Source organism: Myotis brandtii, unplaced genomic scaffold (assembly GCF_000412655.1).
Source record: "Myotis brandtii unplaced genomic scaffold, ASM41265v1 scaffold540, whole genome shotgun sequence".
Taxonomy (NCBI): domain Eukaryota; kingdom Metazoa; phylum Chordata; class Mammalia; order Chiroptera; family Vespertilionidae; genus Myotis; species Myotis brandtii.
In genome coordinates, this window is record NW_005369990.1 from 2838311 (window position 1) to 2860513 (window position 22203).

The 22203-nt window shown below is 43.1% G+C and overlaps 1 protein-coding gene and 1 long non-coding RNA gene across 12 annotated transcripts in view; one reads left to right on the top strand and one right to left on the bottom strand.

Annotated features, from left to right (window-relative positions):
- Window positions 1–7893, top strand: part of LOC106728135 — a 52539-nt gene extending 44646 nt beyond the window's left edge. For both annotated transcript variants that reach the window (XR_001364392.1, XR_001364391.1), the window contains exons 5-7: window positions 934–1111; window positions 6713–6795; window positions 7770–7893. This is a non-coding gene — a long non-coding RNA (uncharacterized LOC106728135). The remainder of the gene's footprint in view (window positions 1–933; window positions 1112–6712; window positions 6796–7769) is intronic.
- NFIA (nuclear factor I/A) overlaps window positions 1–22203 on the bottom strand; it is a 571713-nt gene that overhangs the window by 484925 nt on the left and 64585 nt on the right. The window lies entirely within an intron of this gene.

The following is a 22203-nucleotide window of genomic DNA, read 5'->3' on the forward strand; positions in this document are numbered from 1 at the left end:
ACGGAGCAGCACAGAGAAGTCCCCCTGCATTTCCTCTCTCCCAGAGGACCCCAGAGAACCCCAAGTCCTCTGAGCCAGCCCTGCTCTCTGGTTGTCTGTGTTTGGCTGTGTTTGACCAACCCTGTGCTTCTGGAAAGTACCCCTTGGCCTTAAGGGCTGTGGACAGCCAACACCTGATTATCGATGGTCTCGCTTTGGCCACTGTGTCTTTGTCCGCTCTGTGGAGCTGCTTAGAATGAGGGTCCCCTTGTCCCTAAAGAGCAAAAAACCATCCTCCCACTTCATGATTCAAATTCTACCGTTGTATTCAACTCCCTGAGGAAGACTCAATCATTTGCTCCTCATAATGTTTTGAATGTAGGTCTGGTCTAGAGTGTGCTGAACCAAATGTGGGGTTTGCCCTGTGTTCTGGTCAGTCTGGGATCTCATTAAGGGAACCTGTGTCTTAGTCATCTCTGCATCATCAGCACCCACTCCAGTGCCTGGCACAAAGTAAGAGCTCAGTTGTGTTTACTGGAAGGAAGAAAGGAAGAGAGGAAGGAAGAAAGAAGAAAATAATTACATAGTTCTGGAAATTAGCATAGGTTCAAGTCCTGGCCTTGCCAATAATCACTGAGTGACCTTAGGCAAGAGACATAATCTATTTCAGCCCCAATTTCCTTATCTGTCAGTGAAGCTGATAATCTCTCAAATTCCTTCCAGCTGAAACATTCTGTAATCTCATGCCTCTAAGCCTGTGGTTCTCAATTCTTTCATACCCTAAGCCACTTTATATAACAAATATTTTGAAATCGCCTTTTGCCAACAGGAAATAAAATGCTCTCTCAGTATAACCTACCTCTAACCAATTAGAAAGAAATAATGTTCCAACTGTAACATAAAAGGAAAATGACTTATGATAAAGTAATACGTGTTCCTTACATAAATGCACAGCTAGGACTCTACGAGAAGATGTCACAAAGGAGTCAGGAGCCATGAGCATCACCTTGAATGACACGCTGCTGTCATTAATGTAACCGTAATGATAACGTTCTGAACTAGCACCACACAGTCTTCCCAAGAATCAACAGAGTACTCACATTCTGGAAAATTCAGGATATGTCCAACAAAGGTGGGTTTCACTCTCAGATAAATATAAATAGGCTTTTCACCAATGCGAATATCCTGTGGGACATTCAAATGTTCTCTGGGTGGCAGGAGGATTCTTTACAATGCGGGGCTGTCTCTACCTCTCACAGGGCCTCCAATCATTGTGCCAAGAAGTTCCCGCCCACCAATATCTGAAATGCTGTGAACAGGATGGTACCATTCCCAGCAGGAACCAAACTCTAGGTTTTCCAAGTTCATGCGCAGGGCTGGCTTCATGGGCCTGTGATCTGTGGAGTTGCCCAGGGGCCTCCAGTTCTCAGAAGGGCTCTGGGTTTGGTTTAATGATCTCTTGTTGCTGTCTTAAAATTCTTAATGATTTTTGAACAAGGGGACTTGCATTTTTTTTTTTCAACAGGCCTTGATAATTCTGTATCTAGTCTGGCTTAGGTATCCTGATAGGATTTCTGCTTTCCTGACTATCTGTCTGAATGGTGTTTACTGTTCAAATGATTGTCTTGCTTTGCCTATCAGTGCTTTCTTTGAATTAGATTATCCCTAATTATTGTTTGATTGATGATCAACTTGTTCATTCATTAAACCAATACGCATTGAGCTTCTATTTCATACCGAGTAGTCTCTGGAGTCAGAAGACCTGAATTCTAATTCTGAAAGAGCTCAGAGATCCTTGGGTTCTCTTTCGTTAACATGATGTTATTAATAATCACTATCCTTATTGTACAAAGAACTGTGAACATGAAAAGACCCAGCACATTTGGAAGTAAACAGTGCACTGTGATTCACATGTCAGTTTCTGCTCTCCATGTCTGAGGTGAGGTTTCCTCCTTTTCTTCACTTAGATGTCAGGGAACAGGACACCCTTGACAAGGCACCGAATATTAGCTTCCCTATGAAAATCAAGAAATGAGGCGAGTAATTGGATTCGGCAAAATCTATCAATTTGGGTTTCATTAGTTTGGAATTTATGATAATTCATAAAACAATTTTACCAAATTAAACAAAATATGTTAAATTCAGTTAATCACAGAATTATGGAAGTTTTGAGCTAAAATGGACTTCAAAAATTATCCAGTGTTCAAATCTGCCATAACCCCTTATTGAGTATTCATAGAGCCAGCTTTGGAAAACTCTCAGTGATGTGTGCTGCGGAAGCCTGAACTTCCTACGCTAAGAAGCTAAGAATGTTTTAAAAAGCAATTTAGCAGCCTTCGTATGCTAATTACAAATTATTCTTATCTACTCATTAAAGCAGGGCAGGGCAGCATGCCTTCTACTTGGCAACACTTACTTAATCTTGTATTTTATAGTAACAAAACTGCTCTGAAAGACATCATTTATAATTCACACTTTTCACTAATTCAGCTCAGCCTTGAGTAATTAATTTTTTATTAGTAAGGTATTACCATATTAAGAAGAAATAAAAATTATAAGAACTAACTTTAAAAAGTATTATGCTTAAATCCACCGGGATATAGTTAATTGGTCCAGAGGTTATTATGCAGCAACAGTTTGTGCTTCCGAGGAAGATAAAAGCTGGTCTTGCTTTACTTGGTTGGAGCTAGAGGTTGAGTCACAGTAAGGTCCAGGCATGGTGTCATCTCAAGGGTGATCCTAACACTGTTATCTATGGGAGGAGAAAGTGACATTGCATTTGGAGACTGGAGTTCTTCACTTCGTGGTATCTTTATGAAATTAGAATTGACAAGAGCCAAATCTTTTTTTTTTAATTGATTTTTTTTTTTAAAGAGAGAAAGGGAGAAGGAGAGAGAGAAAAACATCAATGTGAGAGGGAAAACATTGATAGGCTGCCTCCTGCAAGTGCCCTACTGGGGAACCTGGGCACGTGCCCTGCTGGGAATCGAACCGGCAACCTTTTGGTGCACAGGATGACGTCTAACCAACTGAGGCACACCGGTGAGGACAAGAGCCAAATTCTTGTATGGATTACTAGCTTTACAGCTGAGAGTTTGAAAATTAATACTTTTTAATAAGATTAAGGAAATGGCAGGTTTTGGTCAGGTAGATTTTATATGTAAACCTATTTGTATGTGCATGGATGTATGTGTGTGTATGTGTGTGTGTGGTATGAGTATGAAGAGGTCAAACAGTCATGCTCTTGGATAATACTAGGCGGGGTGGGCTGTTTTATAGTGTTGGAAGGACTCAAGCACCTTGCAAGCAATATGTCACTGTTAGTACCCAAGGGGGTGTGAACCCCTCCTCCTGCTGCTGAAGCTCACAGAATGTCGAAATTATGCCGCTGCCTAAACAAGGAAGGGCAGATGGTACAGGTTAGAGAGACAGGGAGCTGCAGCAAAATACCGAAGGCATTTTCCAAGTGTGTTGGAGGGAATCAGTTTTCCCTAGAAATAAATTATTTACCAGGTAGGACCTAGTATTTAAAGGCTGAACTCCTAAGAAAGTGTGCAGGCAAGGAAGAAGGTGTACTAGCAAGGCGTTTGAAGCTTCCTGTGTGAAGAGGCTGCGATGAGAGCAGTGGGCCCAGGAAGGCAGACTGTTCTGTAGTCTCATTAGTGTGCTGTTCTTCCAGGCCTAGTCTGCCAAACACAGGCACTGGGCTCACTGTCAAGCTTGTTTAAAAAATGCTCCTTCCTTGGCCCACTTCCGGTTTGCTGGATCAGGTATATGCATTTATGTTGTTGTTAATCTTCACTTGAGGGTATTTTTTACATTAATTTTTTTTAAGAGAGAGTGGGAGGGATGGGAGAGAGAAAGAGAGAGTGTGAGAGAGAGAGAGATACATCAGCATGAGGCATATCGATTGGTTGCCTCCTGTACTTGCTCTTACCGGGGCCAGGATCAAACCTGAAACACAGGTAGGTCCCCTTGACTGGGAATCAGAACAGTGGCCCTTCAGTGCTTAGGCCAACACTCCAACCACTGGGAAACACCAGCCAGAGCAGGAATATGTATTTTTTAAATAGATTTTTATTGATTTCAGAGAGGAAGGGAGAGAGAGAGAGAAATAGAAACATCAATGATGAGAGAGAATCATTGATCAACTGCCTCCTGAACACCTCCTACTGGGGATAGAGCCTGCAACCCGGGTATGTGCCCTTGACTGGGAATTGTACTGTGACCTCCTGATTCACCGGTTGATGCTCAACCACTGAGCAACACTGGCTGGGCAGGAATATATATTTTTATTTTTAATAAGCATTCTGGGTGATTTTTAGTCACACTGAAGACCGAGAACCAGTTCTTTCAGGAGAACTGAATAAGTATTGGTTGATTGTCTCCCCTCTGGAATATGTGTCCCATGAGATCAAAGGACCATGTGCTGTTCTCAATGTATTTATGGCATCTTGTTTAGTCCATTGACCATAATAGCCACTCAACAAATAGTTTAAAATAAATGAATGAATGAATGAATGAATAAAAGGCATTTTAAACTGATATCATAGCCCACTATATCTATTTTCTAGCTCTTTGCATTTTGCTAGTAGAGCCAACAGATTTTAGTTTTATGTCAAAATGGGATTAGACATTGTCAATAAAATCCATTTAATGTCTTTATAAAACTTTTGCCTTTAGAAACTTCAAAGCATTGTTCTATATAGGTATCTCGAGTAGGTGGATTCTTCCTGAATTACAAATTACAGTAAAGATTTTGGCACTCAGGGTGGGGAACATCAGGTGTGCATAGCGCCCCTTATAGAATTCGTTCTTAATTAAATTTGTTTCTGCCTCTGCTCTATATTCACACCCAGTGAGAGAGGCATTGCAAGGAAACATGTATGAACTTACAGTTAAAACCCGGAGGAAGGAGTTCAAAGACAGAGCACATCATATTGTGGTGGTTTGAACATCTTTCAACTCCCTCCCTGTTACGTAACTTAAGGATACAGTGGAGCTGCAACCTTACCCCGGGCCCTTCTTCCCCAGACAGAGGCTGTTTCATAAACTGCGCCCAGGCCCTTCTTCTCAAGTTCTTCATACACTTTTCACCAGAAAAAAGAAATCATTCATATCTAACAAAGGGTCTTGGATTCTTTAGATAGTTTCCATTATAAGTTTTTGGCACTACTTATTACCCTCCGCTCAAGTTACCTTTCTGATCCCTCTTCTTTCATCTGCTGAAAATGGATTATTTCCTTATTAGCTTGAAACCGTTACTGTTCACTGGGAGGGCCCACGTAGGAACAATGCTACCTCTGGACTATTGCTGAGGACCATGGCTGCTCAGAAACTTTCCCTGGACACACGCTTTCCTGAGAGTGGGAGGGCAGTGTGTTTTCTGGAAAGGGTTATTGTCACCAGAGAACTTTCCAGACTTCTGTCTTAAGAAAGCTGAGCCCTGCCAGTACCTGTTGGGAAACCCCATGGGCCTGCTCCCTCGGGGGTGCCTGGGCCTGAGAGACGTGAGGAGCAGACCCAGGGGATGGGTCTTCAAGTCCTTTACACGCTGCTCCAATTAGAATCTTTCTGCTTTGAACTATTTCATCATTGAAGTTCATTTGAAATAAAAGGATCCTGTTCCTAAATATTTTAGAAATCACTCTCACAGATTGTCTCAAATTTGAAACATTTCCTGAGGTTCTTAACCAGGGCCCATGGGTCTGTGGATTTGGGTGGGAAAAATTATACCTTCATGTTCACTGATCAATAGGGTGGGGCAAAAGTAGGTTTACATTGGGAGTACGAAAAACACAGTTTATTATTATATAATTATTAATTATTGTATTATTTTCCACATGAACAACTATAAGCCTACTTTTGCTCCACGCTGTATAACTGAAATTTGTCGTTTTTATTGGTGATGATTAGAGGCAAGTCACAGTTGCATGAGGAAAACTCAGAACAATGTCACTAGTAGGTATCACAGACATTTTCATATTGTGCTGCAGTCACTGAAGATGTTTTAAAAATGATTTGTATTTGCCATCATTTTGGAATTCTAGTCACTACTAGTTCCTCCAATAGAGCTTGCTTTTTGATGAATTAATAAAGAAGCACTTAAATTACCGTAGTACAGTGTTTTAAATATTTTAATAACTAGATTTCAGCGCTATTAGTGTTTTTGGTAGTTCAATGAATTTTCTTTTATGCATTAAAAATTATTCTGACAAGAGGCTCAGAGGCTTCATCAGACTGCTAAATAGGGCCACAGCACAAAAAAAGCAACCCAGTGTCTGCATGTCTTGGCTGCAGTAGCTAATGAGTTAGGATGAGAAGTGGAAAGAGCCCTAGACTTGACACCAGAAGACCTGGGTTTGAGTCCCAGCTTTGCCACTTGTCAGCAAAAGAGCAAGTTGTGAGCTCCTCTTGCTATGGAGATAAAAATAGTACTCCCTGGGGTAACTGGGAGGGTTAAATAGGTAAAATAGGCTCTTTCTAACTCTGGTCTCCCCCTCTCACTTCTTTTTTGTTTAGGAAAATTCATTTTTATTTAAGTATCTGTCTACCACTTACTACCTGTATTGATTGAGTCGTAACTTCACAGTTAGATGTTTTCTTCCTCTTTGTTTTTTTTTTTTTTACAAGAGAACAGATCCACTTTTTTAAAAATTTACTTTTAACATTTAAAAAATTTGTTATTTTTCAATTTCAGTTGACATTCCATATTATTCTGTATTGGTTTTAGATGTATGCATAGTGGTTAGATGATTATATACTTTACCGAGTGGTTCCCCCGACATGTCCAGTACCCACATGGTACCATACAAGGTTATTAGAATATTACTGACTATATTCCCTATGTTCTACTTTGCATCCCCATGACTATTTTTTTAAATTTTATTTTATTGTTTAAAGTATTACAAATAGTAGTACATATGTCTCATTTTTTCCCCCATTGACCTTCCCCTGGCCTCCCTTACCCCCCGGCACATGCCCTTACCCCACCCTCCCAGTGTCCATTGGTTATGCTCATATGCATGCATACAAGTCCTTCGGTTGATCTCTTACCACCCCCCCATCCCCCAAAACTCACCAGCCTTCCCGCTGTAGTTTGACAGTCTATTCGATGCTTCTCTGCCTCTGTAGATACAGAGACCCATGACTATTTTGTAAATACCAATTTGTACTTCTTAATCCCTTCACTTTTCCCACCCAGTCCCCAGCTCCCTTCCCCTCTGTCAGCCATCAGTCTGTTCTCTGTATCAATGAGTCTGTCACAAACATGCACACATTTTTCTTCTAAAATAAAACTCTGAAGATGCTACTTCACTCCTGCCTATAGGATTGCATTCAACGCTTCAGCATGGCATAAGGGGACCTAACCCACTTTACCTCTACTCCCCACCAACCCACGTCATTGCAACATCATCCGTTTCCTTGCTTTAGACCTTTGCCCATGCAGTTGCTTGTGCTTATGATGCCTGTTCATCTTTCCCATCCAGAACATGCCCACTCACATCGCCCCGCCTCCCTGCAGCTTTCCCTGGGCCTCCAGCAGAATCCCTCCTCTCCGTACTCCCAAGGACCTGCTCTGTTTCTCTCCTACAACACGTCACACATATTATACTAACTTGTGTTTTCCACGTTTGGGCCTCTCATTCTCTCTTATATTATGACCTTTTCCAGGCTTGGGGCAGGGAGTTGTATTGGGGAGGAAGCTTGAGCAGCTTGAAAAACCTTGTTGATATTATAATTGGTTGATTTGATGTTAACCATGATATTTCTTTTATTTTGAATCCCAGATGCCATTAAAAGAAGACTTGGGAATTTTATGTGAACCCAGAGATGGCACCTACAAAAGGTTAAGGAGCATTCATCTACTGGGGGGAATGAATTAAAAAAAAATCATCAAGGATGACAACACATGTGGTAAGTTCTGGGGAAGCACAGAGAAGGGGACTTAACCAGGGATGATCATCTTCCTTGAGAAATTGTGATTGAAGTTTTCCTCCTGGAATAAACTTCCAGTAAAGCCTTTACCTCTCTCCTTCCCCTTCCACGCCATAGAGTCCCCAAGGAAAGAATGAGCCTGCCAGGCCAGTACAAAAGCAAGGAGGGGCTAGAGTCTTCTCTCCTGCCCTGCTCTGGGTTTCACATTCTTGGCTTTAGGGGTGGTCTTCTGGCTAGAGAAGCCATTGGCAGGCAGTGGGGCTATTCCGTCCATCCACCCAGCCTTGGATTCTAAAATCCCCACGGCTGAGGGCAGAGTGTCCCTGGGTGGACCTGCTGGGGGCCCAGGCCAGCTGTGCTCCTGCGGAAAGGTGGAAAAAGGCACCCGCATCTGGTGAGCACCCATGCCAGGCCCTGTGCTGTGTATCTCACAGCACCTCAAACCTTGCAGCCCAAGTGGCAGTTAGATATCCTTTACATTTTACAGATAAAGGAACCAAGGCTCAGAAAGCTACATGACTTGCTCAAATTTCAGTGGTGATGCTGGGATTTGAACCCAGTCAATATGACTGCATGACCCATGTTCTTTCTACTCCAGCGAACTGTATTATAGCACGTGTACTAGCCCCACATGTTGTTCACCCTATGTTCTCACTGGTCAAGGTGACCTTGGTTTCCCACAGAAAAACTAGAAAAGTATGTCTATTCGTCTTTAGCCTTATGCTTTGTGTAATTAAGGACAATAGGAATGTATTTACAGCACATTAATATCCTCTCGGTTTATAACATACTGATCATTTTCTTTGACACAACATTTCCCCCGCCATCCCCAATTTATAAACAAAGAAGTTGAGGCACAAAGCGGGTTAGTGACTGGCCCAGGAGAAGCAGATCTGTTCAGTCCTAAAGATGGGCCTGACCTTTGTCTACATGGCATTTCTGGCCTGAAAGGCAGAAAACATATGCTCCAGGGAAAGATCTCACTAAATCGCGTGTCAGATCGCCCTCTTGCTAATTTAATCCCGTCCTTCCGAGTTAGATCCCTTTGGAAAACCACCAGCAGTCCTTTTTCTTTGGTGTTTTTATGTTAAAAACATTCCCTGTATGAATCCCCTCACTCCTTCACAAACAACCGACTCAGCAACATCCCCTGAAGTGTGTACTGCACGTCCCACCTGCACCCCATCCCTGCGTTGCTCTGGCTTCTCTTCCAGTTGGAATTCATTCAGAACCTCCCGTGATGGGAGGAAGCGGGGGAGGGGGAGAGAGGCAGTTATCTTTGTGAATCTGGGCGCCCTGGACCCTCTCTCCACGTGGTCATGTCCCAGTCAGGGTAAAGGGGGAGGTGATTTAAGTTTTGTAAATGCTGCCCTCAAAAAACCACACTGGACATAAATGTTTCATGGCTGGGCTCTGCGAGGCCAGGCTGGGCCGTTCAGCGGGGAGGGTGTTTATATTTGTGGAACTCTCTTGAACATTTGCTGCGGGTTTCAAACAGCTGCTGTGCTGAAGCTCTGGGGATAGGAGGATCATGAATATTCAGGTGAAGCCACCAGAATGAACAGCCGTTAATAGAATAAATGCCTAAACAGTTGTGTAAGGCTTATTAAGACCTATTGGGGCTGAGATAATAAATTCCCGCTCCGACATGTTGCAACTACTGTCGCTGAGACACTTTGGACCACCTCTTCCGAAATGAAGGGAAAAATGATGTTCGTTCTCTGCGCAAACACAAAGAAACACCTGGAAGCCTTGGCGAGGGGGTGAGATTTGGCAGAGATCTTCCCGTGCACCGGCACCGCCTCAGGAAAATGATGTGCGGTCCATTGTTCGTGTTGTCAAGGTTCTCTCCATCCACTGCGGGCTGGACCGGCATTGATCCTGTGTGGGCCAAATCCGTCCTGACTCCATCGGACAGCCTGGACGCCAGCTGAGAGCCGACACGAATGGTAGGGGTACTGAGCCCGGCCATCAGCACTCTCACCCCGAGTCCCAGGGTCAGTCCCTTTAGCATGGTATCGGAGGGACCAACATACACTAACATTGGGCTCTTTTCCGCTCTGTCCCATAACTCCATAGCAGGGAGGCGATGCAAAGCCTGCAAATGTAAAAGTGACCTTCCCAGGCGACAGCCCCGGGTGTGTTAAAAGGCCACAGCAGACCCGGTTGGAAATGCGCACGCTGAACACGTGGGCAATGGGGAGACGGCAGAGAGGAGCTGCTTTCTCCCTCGGATTGAGCTGCCACATCGTGTTAGGCCGGCTCACACTGCTCAGTTCTGGCACTCGAGCCACAAGGCATTAACTGAGGGGAAACGGAGGAACTCACTCAGGTTCGCACCTAGAGGCAGACTCCGTAATATTTGATCAGAAACCTGCTGTCAATTCAGATAAAGGGCATTTGACTTTGAATAAAGGCGACTAACCTAATGAAGGAAGTGTGTACACCTGAGGCCCCATTTGCTTCTGCAAACCTGTCAAGGGAGCTCACGTGCAACAGTCAGGTTGCCTTACTTTCCCCACCTCTGAAGACACTCTGGGGTCCTGGTAGAGACTCTGAGTCATCAGAATCTGGAAAACGCACAACAAGGTGTTACACATTTCCTAGTGTGGCCTGGTCGGTGTAGTAGATTTTAGGGTGATGCGGAGCTGAGGTTGAATCAAGGCCTGAGTGACGCCAGGCACGTTTCCCACTTTTCTGGGGTACAGTGGCCTCATCTGTGACACAGGCATTATTCTACCTACCACAAGCTTGTTCTGAAGATTAACTACATGGAAGCCACCTGGTAAGGGAATTGGCTCATGGTAGTTGCTCAATTAGTATTGTTCACTCATTCATTCAACAATTATGCATGAGTTGGTTTACTTCTCTTCCTCCCCATTCCTTCTATCAATGACTTGAACAAGGTTAGGTTTCAAAATTCCCTTGCAAAGTAGAGATTAGCTTCTTTGCAGTTTCAGATGTCTCCATTCTTTAACACACTGGATACATCAGCAATTTGCCTAAAAGCCAGGCAAATGAAGGGGGGTGGGGTGGGGGATGGAGAGATCTTATGTGCTCCTTTCCTTTAGTCTTCCATACTCTATCCTCCATCAATTATGGTTGACCTGATTGGTCAATATAAGAAACCAAATCTGTTTTGGGAACTTTTGTGTCATGGTCAAAGTTCTGAGGAAAACCAGATGGAATAAATTAATTAGCCAAAGCATGTTTAACTGGAAGGACATTTCTTTCCAAGAGTGGCCACAGGGTAGGGGGCACAAGCAAGGGATGGGAGGCAGAAGGGCCTCAGAAAGCCTGAGGGCTAGGACTGGGCATCGATCTGTATTTTGAATAAAGACAAATGAGTTTGTTCTCACAAACAAATAAGTTAGGAGGGGTCTAGGAGTCCTTGTTCTTCCAGAGATGGGTCTGAAAGTGACCCTGAAAGTCTGTCCAAATGGCAAAACTCTTTCAGAAGAAGGGGTAGGAAACCTTTACTTTTACTTGTTCTTAAGAGTTGAAGCAGGCATTTGTCTATAATGGTGCCCCCTGGCTGGGGTTTGGAAGGCTTGGTTAATGTCATTAGGACTATTTCTCTTTCTCTCTTTTCTCCCCCCCTCCCCCCCAGCACAAGCTAGTGGTCACTTCATCACCTCCCTACTTCCCCTTATGGCCCCCTCATAGTGATTATCACTCCCGGATTCTGATTGGAAGAGTTCCGCTCCAGGATGCAAATCTTTGGGAATACGGTTTTGTTACTTTTGTCACACAATAGGTGTGCACTCTGAGTGACCCCAGACAGAGCAGAGGATGTGGATTTGACACATTCACCATACCTGCCGTCCCGCCCCAGACCTCCTGGTCACATGAAGCTACTCTACCATTTCTCTTTTGCTCTGAACCTGAACAAACAGTAAACAACACATGCTTTTTATTCCAATTCTGGAAAAGAAGAGCTGTTTCTAGTGAAAGTCCATGCCAAGTGGAGTCCCTCCTTTTCAAGAGGTTTGGGGAACGAGTGATTTTATTTTCATCCAACAAACAGGAAAAGAAAATCCCCCTCCACAAAGTGAAGATGGCTTTATAGAAAATCAATGCAGGAAAAGACCTAAGAGATGATTGAGCCCAACCTGCTGGTGCAGGTGAAGAAACTCAGAGCTCAGCAATTCAATGACTGCCCCAATACTATGGAGGTCAGGAGAGAGCTGAGGCTGCTGCGGGAGGTAATACAGATAAAATGCATTTGCTGAGAACTTTGTTGTAGGTGCTCGCATTACCTCATACTCCCTCACAGCCCTCTCTTATTCAGGGGAGAAAGCATAGGCTTGGCGCAGTTGGGTGCCTCACCCAGCATCACACAGGTGTGGGACTCACACTTGGGTCACTTGGATTTCCAACCTGAGTGCATCCATCATCACTGTTCATCCTAGACCACTTCCCACTGCTCCCTGCTTGCAGGTAGAAGCTGTGAGTCCAGAAGACAACTGAGGGTTCTGTGCTCTCAAGCAGCAATATCTGGACCAAACTTCCTGTGTTCAGTTGCCCAGGCAGAGCCAGTGAGAGCAGGGGAAATAGGGATGCAGATCTCGTTTGCTGAACTTCAGCAAGTGAGCCTAAGCCACCAGCTTAATCTCTTGCAATCTTTGCTTCAAAAAAACTTATTTTGCAGTGTGGTTAGCAGTAATTTAAAATATGTTCCAGATGTGACCAGAGGCTGGTGAGCAGGTCTCTGGGCACGAGGGAGCTGGGCCATGTGTGTCCTAGCACCCAGGGCTGGCTCAGGAAGTGGGTCTATCAGCTGAAAAGGTAACAAGCTTCCTTTAGCCTCTGGCCAGAGGAAACAGAGGGTGGAAGGGGGAGGGCAGCAGCTGGCTTGAGCTGGGTGGCTGGGGTGGAGAGGACCACTCTCATAGGGAACACAGCTCACAGTTTCTCTTTCCGTGCAGTGTGGTAGGGGATGCGTGATTTTTTGGGGTCAGATAGACTTGGGTCTGCACTTTCCCAGCTGTAGCTTAATTTAATTTCCAGCTGGTAAGTAGCTTAATGTCTCTAAGCCTCAGTATACTCATCTGTAAAATGGGGATCGATACTTGTCTCATAAGGGTTGTTTTGAGAATTAGGGTGAAAGTATGCAAAGGAGCTGAGACAGAAAATGTTGGCTATTATGTTTTTATTTGGGTGCGGGAATGATATTTCAATCAATAATTTTTCTCCAACTCTCCCCCTTCCTGCTCACAAGTTCCTGAAATTTTTAAAGAGAGTGGATCCCAAGGAATATTTTTAGGTTTCCTGAATGGGGTTAGGGAACGGGGATGTCAATGGCTCTACAAATAGAAGAGATACAAGGTGTGGTGGCAGTGGCTACAGAGGGGAAGGAGTCTAGAGTAGGTGCAGGGAGTAGGAGAGGGATAGCAAGAGTTATAGGGAAAGGAAACTTGGTAGAACCAGAGACTTCCAAGGATGGCTTAGACAAGGTTTTGCTTTGTGATCAGAAAAGTTAACCTTCTGCTCCACCTTCGTGAAGAAGCCTTGGCTAAAAACCTCCATTACACTTCAGTGCTGTTGGAGTATGGCTTTTGACATCCACCAGTAATAGGCTGCAGGGTAAAAATGGCTCAAAGTGACTCAATTATATTCAGGTCACTTTGTAGGATCTGTGTGTTGGGCAGGGTTACTCTGTATTCTCTGGGTATTGCCCAGTGGAATGGACCGAGCAATCACTGGCAGGCTGGGTTGACTTGCTTTGGAGATCAAAGAGCTTTTCCTCTTACTAACCTCCATAAGTGGAATGGAATTGGTAGTGGAATGTATGGGTGAAGGCGATGAAGATCAATTTGGGGTTCTCAAATCTGGAACCCTTGAAAAATTTCAAGGGAAAGGGGAGTGTCCCCTCAGTGGTGCATAGAGAGTTAGGGTGTATTGAGAAGGAAGAACTCATGAGGGCTATTTTAGTCCTGTAGACTCCAACAGATGAAAGTCCTGCTTGTCTGACAATAATGATAATCAATGGGCCCTGCTCACTGGGTGTCGTGGAAGGAGGTCTACCCAGTGTGGGAAGTAGAATCGGGGAGCCAGACCAGGAGTCTAGGCTCTCCCACTCTCTTTGTGACAGTCACCACGTCTCTGGTCCCTCTGTCTTAGGGGAGAGTCAACAATGGCCAACAATGGGGCCTTTGAAGATCTACTAGTAATAAGTTATCATAAAAGTGTGTTATCAACTATAAAATGCTACACAGATATACAGTATGATGCAAATATGATCTTTGAACTCAACACTGTCTACTTAGGTGACCTTGGGTACTTCCCGTGACCTCTCTGAGCCTCAGTTTCTCTAAAGGAGAGGATAGGCAGCAATGCTGATTCTGCTGGGTTGTTTTGAGGACCTAAAGAGAAACATTGGAAAAAGTGTTTCATAAACTATACAGTGCTATAACTGTTAAGGTTTACTGCAACTGCTTTTCCTACTTATGAATTTTAGTATTGCCCTCATGTAGATTAAAGGAAAAATGAAGCCCTTATATTAAACACCACATAGGACACAGAGCTTTTTAATGCCCTATAAGACTCATTTCCAGGAAGAGGCAGCACATAAGCCTTTCTGAAATGAAACACTCCCCCAAACCATTTCATTTGAACTTAATTTTACTGTATGGCTAGTGTGGACAGAGTTCTTCTGTGGGTAATACATGACTCACCCCTGAAGCTTTTCCAACAACAGTGAAAAGTTACAGCTATTTGATTTCCCCGGTAAAGAGTTATTAGCAGTAATAATCCCAGAGAATATTGTTAGGTACAGTGACCCCTGTTCTCAGAGAGGCCCGGGCTTGAGTGTAGTGAATACTTCATGACATCGCATCGGCTAAACAGAACACATGTAGAGACATGGGGCTTTGAACCCGGATTGAGGCTGCCTCACTGAGTCAGTCTACTACTCCCTGGCTTAGTCGTCCAGGCTTGGGCACTACAGACCTGGATTTATATGGCCTTCTGGACACAGGGCCCTGCAAGTCCCTAAACTCAACGTGTTCCCAAACCAACAAGGAATAAGGCATCTTTTCCATAGACCTCCTCCTGCTCATGACTTCCCTGCCTGATTAGTGACACCACCATCTCCCTAGTCCCAGAGACTCAAGATTTTAGCCCCACAATTGATACCACACTCTCACTTCCTGAGGCCAATCAGGACTGGACTATGGGCAGCCAGGGAAAACATCTAGCCAACATTTGCCATTTGTCACACCCTTCCCGTTATTGGACCTACTGTCCCATTTCAATCCCTCATCATTCTCACATGGACCACTGCAGTTTTGCTTGTCTTGGTACTCTCATCTGAAGCCTATAGAATAAGGTTTAAATTCCCTGGCCTGACATTCTAGGTACTCCACAATCTGTTTTGATCCATGTTCCTTCCTTCACTCAGTCGCTTGCTGTTTCCTAGACATACTCTGCTTTCCTTCCTCCCTTCCTTTGTTCATACAGTTATTCCCACATATCGAATCTCTGCCCATTCTCTGAGAGCCAAAACCAATGTCTCTTTCATGAGGAGTCCCTTAGCTGGAGGTAAATGCCTTTTTAACTTATACACCACTGAAATGTCTGCATCTTATAGTTAGCCCCTATTACCTACACTATATCACTATAAGTGTCACAGGTAGAGGGAAGCACAAATGATCCTTTCTCAGAGGTCACCTCTGCACACTCCCTTTAAAGTACAGGGTGGGGCAAAAGTAGGTTTACAGTTGTGAGTATGTGATACAGTTTATTTTTACATTATTATTTGTTAATTATTGTATTATTTTTCATACGAACAACTGTAAACCCACTTTGCCTCACTGTATAAGTACCTATTATTCTTTCATAGGATCTCATTCTTTTCCTATAAAATACTTAACAATTTATAATTTTGTATTGGTATGTATGCTTATCCTATATAATAAAAGGCAAATATGCAAATAGACCGAACAGTGGAATGACTGGTTGCTATGATGTGCACTGACCACCAGGGGGCAGACGCTCAACACAGGAGCTGCCCCCTGGTGGTCAGTGCACTCTCATAGGGCGAGTGCCACTCAGCCAGAAGCCAGGCTCATGGCTAGTGAGAGCAGCGGTGGTGGTGGGAGCCTTTCCCGTGTCTGTGGCAGCGCTAAGGATGTCTGACTGCCAGCTTAGACCTAAGCTGTCAGTTGGACATCCCCTGAGGGTTCCTGGACTGTGAGAGGGTGCAGGCCGGGCTGAGGCCCTCCCCCCCCACCCCCCGCCGGAGTGCATGAATGTCGTGCACTGGGCCTCTAGTTGTTTAATATTTGCCTTACCTACTGCACTGCTCTACCAGTTTGTTTATATCTATCATTAGGGCTTAGCAAAAGTGCCTGGCTATAGTATATGTTAAATAAGTAGTTAAGTGACTAAATGAATGAAGTGTCTGTAACCCTACCCGGATTGTCAACTTCTTGAGGATATCTTTGCATTCCTGCATTACATCTATCACAGTCCTGCTAGTAGGTGCCCAACCAACAATAACTGATTTGAATTTGAATTTTAGGTCTCCATTTTTCTCTATTGAGTGAGGAAACTATTGTGTGGCTGATCTATTGGCCTTTGGATTTGTCCATAGGAAAATAAAGTGATGGAAAAGTATGCAATTAGATAGTCATTGCCTGCATTCTAGCATATTTCCACATGGGAGGCCCCTGACATGCTTCCCAAAAAAGACTTTTCATGGCCCTAACCGGTTTGGCTCAGTGGATAGAGCATCAGCTTGCGGGCTCAAGGGTCCCAGGTTCGATTCCGGTCAAGGGCATGTACTTTGGTTGCGGGCACATTCCCAGTAGGGGGTGTGCAGGAGGCAGCTGATTGATGTTTCTCTCTCATCGATGTTTCTAACTCTCTATCCCTCTCCCTTCCTCTCTGTAAAAAAATCAATAAAATATATTTTTTTTAAAAAAAGACTTTTCATGGTAAAGCTGGTCAACAAAGTGGATGTCAGTAACAGAGATACAATTAACAAATTTCTGACATAAATCATTTATACTGCTACTGTCAAGAATAATTATGTTAGTTTAAGAAAGACCTTTTGCCTTGATTCTAAGTGTTTATGCATGAAAGTGTTGTGAGGCATGGATTCTAGCTGTGAAATTAACATGGGTAGAAATTTATGTATGTGTTCATATTGTGGATGATCCATGACTTTAATGAGGGCAGAAGAGAATTTATTTGTAAATTAATTGATGAACCATTCATATATTTGTGTTATTTTGTTCTTTCATATTTGATTTACTCATTTGTTTTCTGACTTGACAAGTAACAGAGTGGTAATTGTGGGCTGAGCAGAGTAAGGGTTGTAAAGTGAAAACACAGCACGTACCAGTACCAGCCCTTGGTTTGAGCTTAGTGTGCCTAAAATGATCACAAAGGTTTCACGGAGAAGTCAATATAAAAATGATTCTTCCCTTTGAATGATAAAGGGAGAATGGGGTCTTCAGTCAGTAATTTTGTATTGTTCTTGTTTGTTGGGTTCACTTGGGCATTAACCATTGTGTGTGTGTGTGTGTGTGTGTGTGTGTGTGTGTATGTGTGAATAAGCTGTGTATGTGTGTAGGTATACATTATGTATGTGGATGTATGTATACAAGGAACTCGCCATGCCTAAATTCTGGTTATGAAAGAGAAATAGAGGAAATTAAAATTTCTAGTTATCAAAACCCATTATTTGCTAAATAATTTTTTAAACTGTAGAACTCACCATTCAAATCATCTACTGAGTGGAAAGCCAGTATGTAACCAAGTGAAAACACTGATGGGTAGCTGGGTGGGAGGCCCAGCACGAGTGGCTCAACCTTCACCCTCCAAAGAGTGTCTGGGGCTTCAAGATATATATTGTAAATCCCACTGGCATAAATCATTATCTCTGTTGTCGCTCTTTCATTTTTCCTTTTAATTTTCAAAGTTTTATTTACTAGATACCTGTGATTGATATAGCAAGAAGCAAGTAAAATACAACTAGCTGTGGCACTATACTCTACTAGTACATGCATGAGATTCCTTCAGATATACAAGAATCTACCAATAACCAGGTGAAGAGAGAGTTGGCACCTGTTAAAGTCTCTAACCTTGCAAGCAAGGTCATTCAAAGGGCATCCTGGAACCTGTGGCCAGGGTCACAGTGGTAGGCACAGATTCCTAATGTGATCCCAGGTATGTATATTTCAGGCCCATCAAATAGTGTCTAAAATGGTGATGTGAACACTGTGTGCCCACCATCAGCATAAGGAGACACTTTAGCTATAATGAAAGGCCTCTGTTTACCCTTCTTGAACTGCATTCCTCTTGCCCACACCACACCCCTTCTCTACCTCACCCCTTCAGGTAATCACTCTTCTTGATTTGTGGTTATTACCTTCAACTTCCCATCATTTTCTAAAGGCCATTGGGTATAATTTGGTTTGTATGAACTTTAGATTCATTACTCAGCAAGGAGAATTTCCAATTATTTTAAATTTTCTGCCTTGGATTATCACCAAGTTCCTTTTTTTAAAATTAGTTATCTGACCCTCTGAAGATAATTTGAACTTGACTAAGATATTTAAGTAGGTGGCTTCAACTTGAGTGTGTTGTTCCATTGAGACTGTGGTCAAGCTCCCCAGTAATTCAGCTCACTTATGGTGAATAGCAATTAGATTGGGAGGGACTAGGATGATATAAAAATGGAAAACTGGGTTATTAATCCTGGGGGAAGGCTAATGAAGAGAAATTTGGGGAGTGTAATTGCCATCCAACTATTTTAGGGGCTCTCATTCTCCTTCATACTTCTGACACCTAATTTATCATGAAGTATTCTCAAGCTCACTTCTTAAATATCTTTAAATGTCTCTCAACTCTTTCCCTCCCTCTTCATCAAATACACAGTGCCTTTGTATGATTCTATTTTCTCCATTCCTTTTATTGAATCCAGAAAGATCTTTCTAAAACACAAATCAGAATAGGTTACCACATTTTTCTTAACATCTTTCAATGGCTTCCCACGGCCTTCAGGGCACACAATTCAGTCCTCATAGAGTCCCTGTCTGTTTCTGTGCTACATCCCTCGACCTTTTCCACCTCACACTATTGCTTCAGTCATGTTGAGTTCTTTTTGGTTTCTCTTCTCATGTAGCTGTGCCTGGGCCCACTGTGAATCCTACTTGTCCTTTAAGGCTTAGGTCTAGCATCACTTCCTCTGGGAACCTTTCCTCGATTGCCCCTTTCTGAGCTCTCATGACACCTGCAGACTTTTCATCTTTGTTTTTCTGTTTCCCTTTCTGGACTGCAGACTTTGTAGAAGGTAGGACTATGGTTTTTCCCTCTGAAACAATATCCTCCACCATGCCTGGTTCAGCCATGTTTTGCAAAGTGCACGTGTGATTGAATGAAACCAGAGGAGGTTAATTGAAGACCATTTCTAAGAAGCCTGGGGTTTTGACTGCTTCATTCTTTGCTATAGTCTCTGCACCAAGAACCATGCATGGCACATAACTGGCTCTCAGTAAACAGTCGACAAATGAATAAACTGACTCCAAAGGGTGGGATTTTTATGGTGGATGGAAATTCCAGGCAGACTATTCAAGGGACTCATTCTGGCCCTGTGACTTCCCAGCAGGATGCTCAGCATTATGCATGCTTTAAGCCAACAAAAGTCAGGTCTGCCAGCGTGATTGGCATTCCCTTCCCACAGTCTTCAAAGCACAGTCTGTGGACCACCTGGGAAGCACCTGCATCAGTCACCCAAGGTACACGTTAACATTGCAGGTTCCTGGGTCCACAGTAGACTAGCTAAATCAGAATTTCTGGGGCTTCTTCTTCTTCTTCTTTTTTTTTAACCAGCTTTACACTTGTTTCCTATGGACACTAAGAAGGTTCAGCAACAGCCTGGGCTACTCTAGAAGGGCAGCAGATACCCCGTTACTGTGGGGGAGCTAGAGGAGGTGGGCAATGTAGGTTGGGTAACACTAGGCAAGAGTCTGACTCTTCCACTGCAGCCCCCAAGGAATACATGTACAGCACAGGGTAAGCACTAGGTAAAACTTGCTGAGAAGAATCATGGGACCAAAGAATTATGCCAGCAGGGTTGGTTCTGTTTGGAGGCTCCAAGGGAGAAACAGTGCTGTGCCTCTCTCCCAGCTTCTGGTGGCGGCTGGTGATCCTTGGTGCCCCTTGTCTAGCAGATGCATCACTCCAACCTCTGCTTTCATCTTCACAACACCTTCACCTCTATGACTGTCTTCTCCTCTTCTAAGGAACTTGTCATAGGATGTAGGGCCTGCCCAAATAACCTAGGATTATCTCACCTTGAGATCCTTAACTTACAATGGCCAGGATTCTTCTTCCAAATAAGATCACATACACAGAGGCTCTGAATATATATTTGGGGGTGGGAGGACCATCCCACCCTCTATACATAGTGTTCCCTCACTAAGTGAAAGAGATGAGGTACAGGGCGGTAATGTTCAGCAAAACCTCAGGCTATATTCTTGAAAATCAAATGATCATTAGCTGTGTGACAGCATTTTAATCATCTTTAATATCCAAATCAATAAAAAAGACAGATGTTGAAATGCATTAAAATTAGAACAGTAAAAATAATTACCTGCTTACTAGATCAAAAAGCACCTGTGCCTGGCTGGCGTGGCTTAGTGGTTGAGTGTTGACCTATGAGCCAGGCGGTCACAGTTCGATCCCCAGTGGGGGGCATGCAGGAGGCAGCCAATGGGATTGATTCTCTGTCATCATTGATGTTTCTATCTCTCTCTCCCTCTAAATTCCTCTCTGAAATCAATAAAGATATGTTTAAAAGAAGGACCTTGTGAAGGAATCTATGGTCACCTGCTGAAAATTCTAAAAATAAGAATCAGGAAGTCCTCATGGTTTATTTTGAAAAGGCATCCCCAGCCTGACAGGATTTCTTGATCCTCCCGCTTCCTCACCCCCCCGCCCCCCCCCCCCATGCTGTTTCTATTGATTGGAAAGGAAGATCTCAGGCAGGAAAGTGTCAAGGTGACTGGAATAGTAGCCTCGAAAATGCCAGTGCTCTATAAATACTGAAGATAAAACAGGCCAAACAACGGAGAAACAAGCCCCTTCATTGCCCTCCCTAAAGATACCTTCTGCCAAATGAAATAAATTGTTAATGTTGTGTGCACCATGTTTATATAACTTTATATCCTCCTTCCGGGGGAGTGTTTTGCAAATTGATTAAGGTCGTTATAACTGTGGTTCCTCAATTTCAAGCCCCATTTTCCCTGTTCCAGGTCAACTTCAAATGAACTTTAATGGATTTCTTTTTATTGGCATTTTTTTTTAATGCTCAAAAAATGTGACTTTTATAAAAACATTAGAGGAGAAATTTAATGACTTTGTATCTGTGGTGCTATTTGCAAATATAAAGGGAATTTCAAGTCCAAAACAATAACCAGATCTGATGGTTGTTTTGTGTAAATCATTCAGTCTTTCTAAGTATATAAAGAACAAACACTTAACATCACTTACATGTGTTTAGCTGGGATTCCAGGTCTATCTGTCTGCATAGTTGTAACTCTCTCTCATGGCTTACTACACTTTAAGTCACTTGGTATTAGGATCCTACCTCTTTATCTCTGTACTTCTCATATAAGTACCTTGCTAATAAGTAATGCTTTTTGAATTAGGGGAGATAGAATAACTTATTAAGAGAATAGGCTTTACAATCAGACAGATTTAGGTGGCCCTAGACCAGTGATGGTGAACCTATGACACGCGTGTCAGAGGTGACACGCGAGCTCATTTTTTGGGTTGATTTTTCTTTGTTAAATGGCATTTAAATATATAAAATAAATATCAAAAATATAAGTCTTTGTTTTACTATGGTTGCAAATATCAAAAAATTTCTATATGTGACATGGCACCAGACTTAAGTTAGGGTTTTTCAAAATGCTGACACGCCGAGCTCAAAAGGTTTGCCATCACTGCCCTAGACAATATAATTACTCTCAACTTCAGCTCCTCCCCCAAAGTAAATTGTGAAGAGAATTAAGTGAATTTGTATGCTTGGAGGGCTTAGCATGTTCCCTAGTATATAGATTGTGTTCAGAAAATGGCGAGTGACACTGAGTTGAATGGTATTGTGCCTCTCTGAGTAATAAGGCAAAGAAAGTATTTATTATCCTAACAATAGTTATTAACATTTTTCTTAGGGAGGAAACTGTCTTTGTTTGGGAAAATGGGCTTGATGATTCACTAAAGGTATTTGAGATCTGAGGGTTTGAGTGTTGGAAGTCCAATATTCAGCAACAC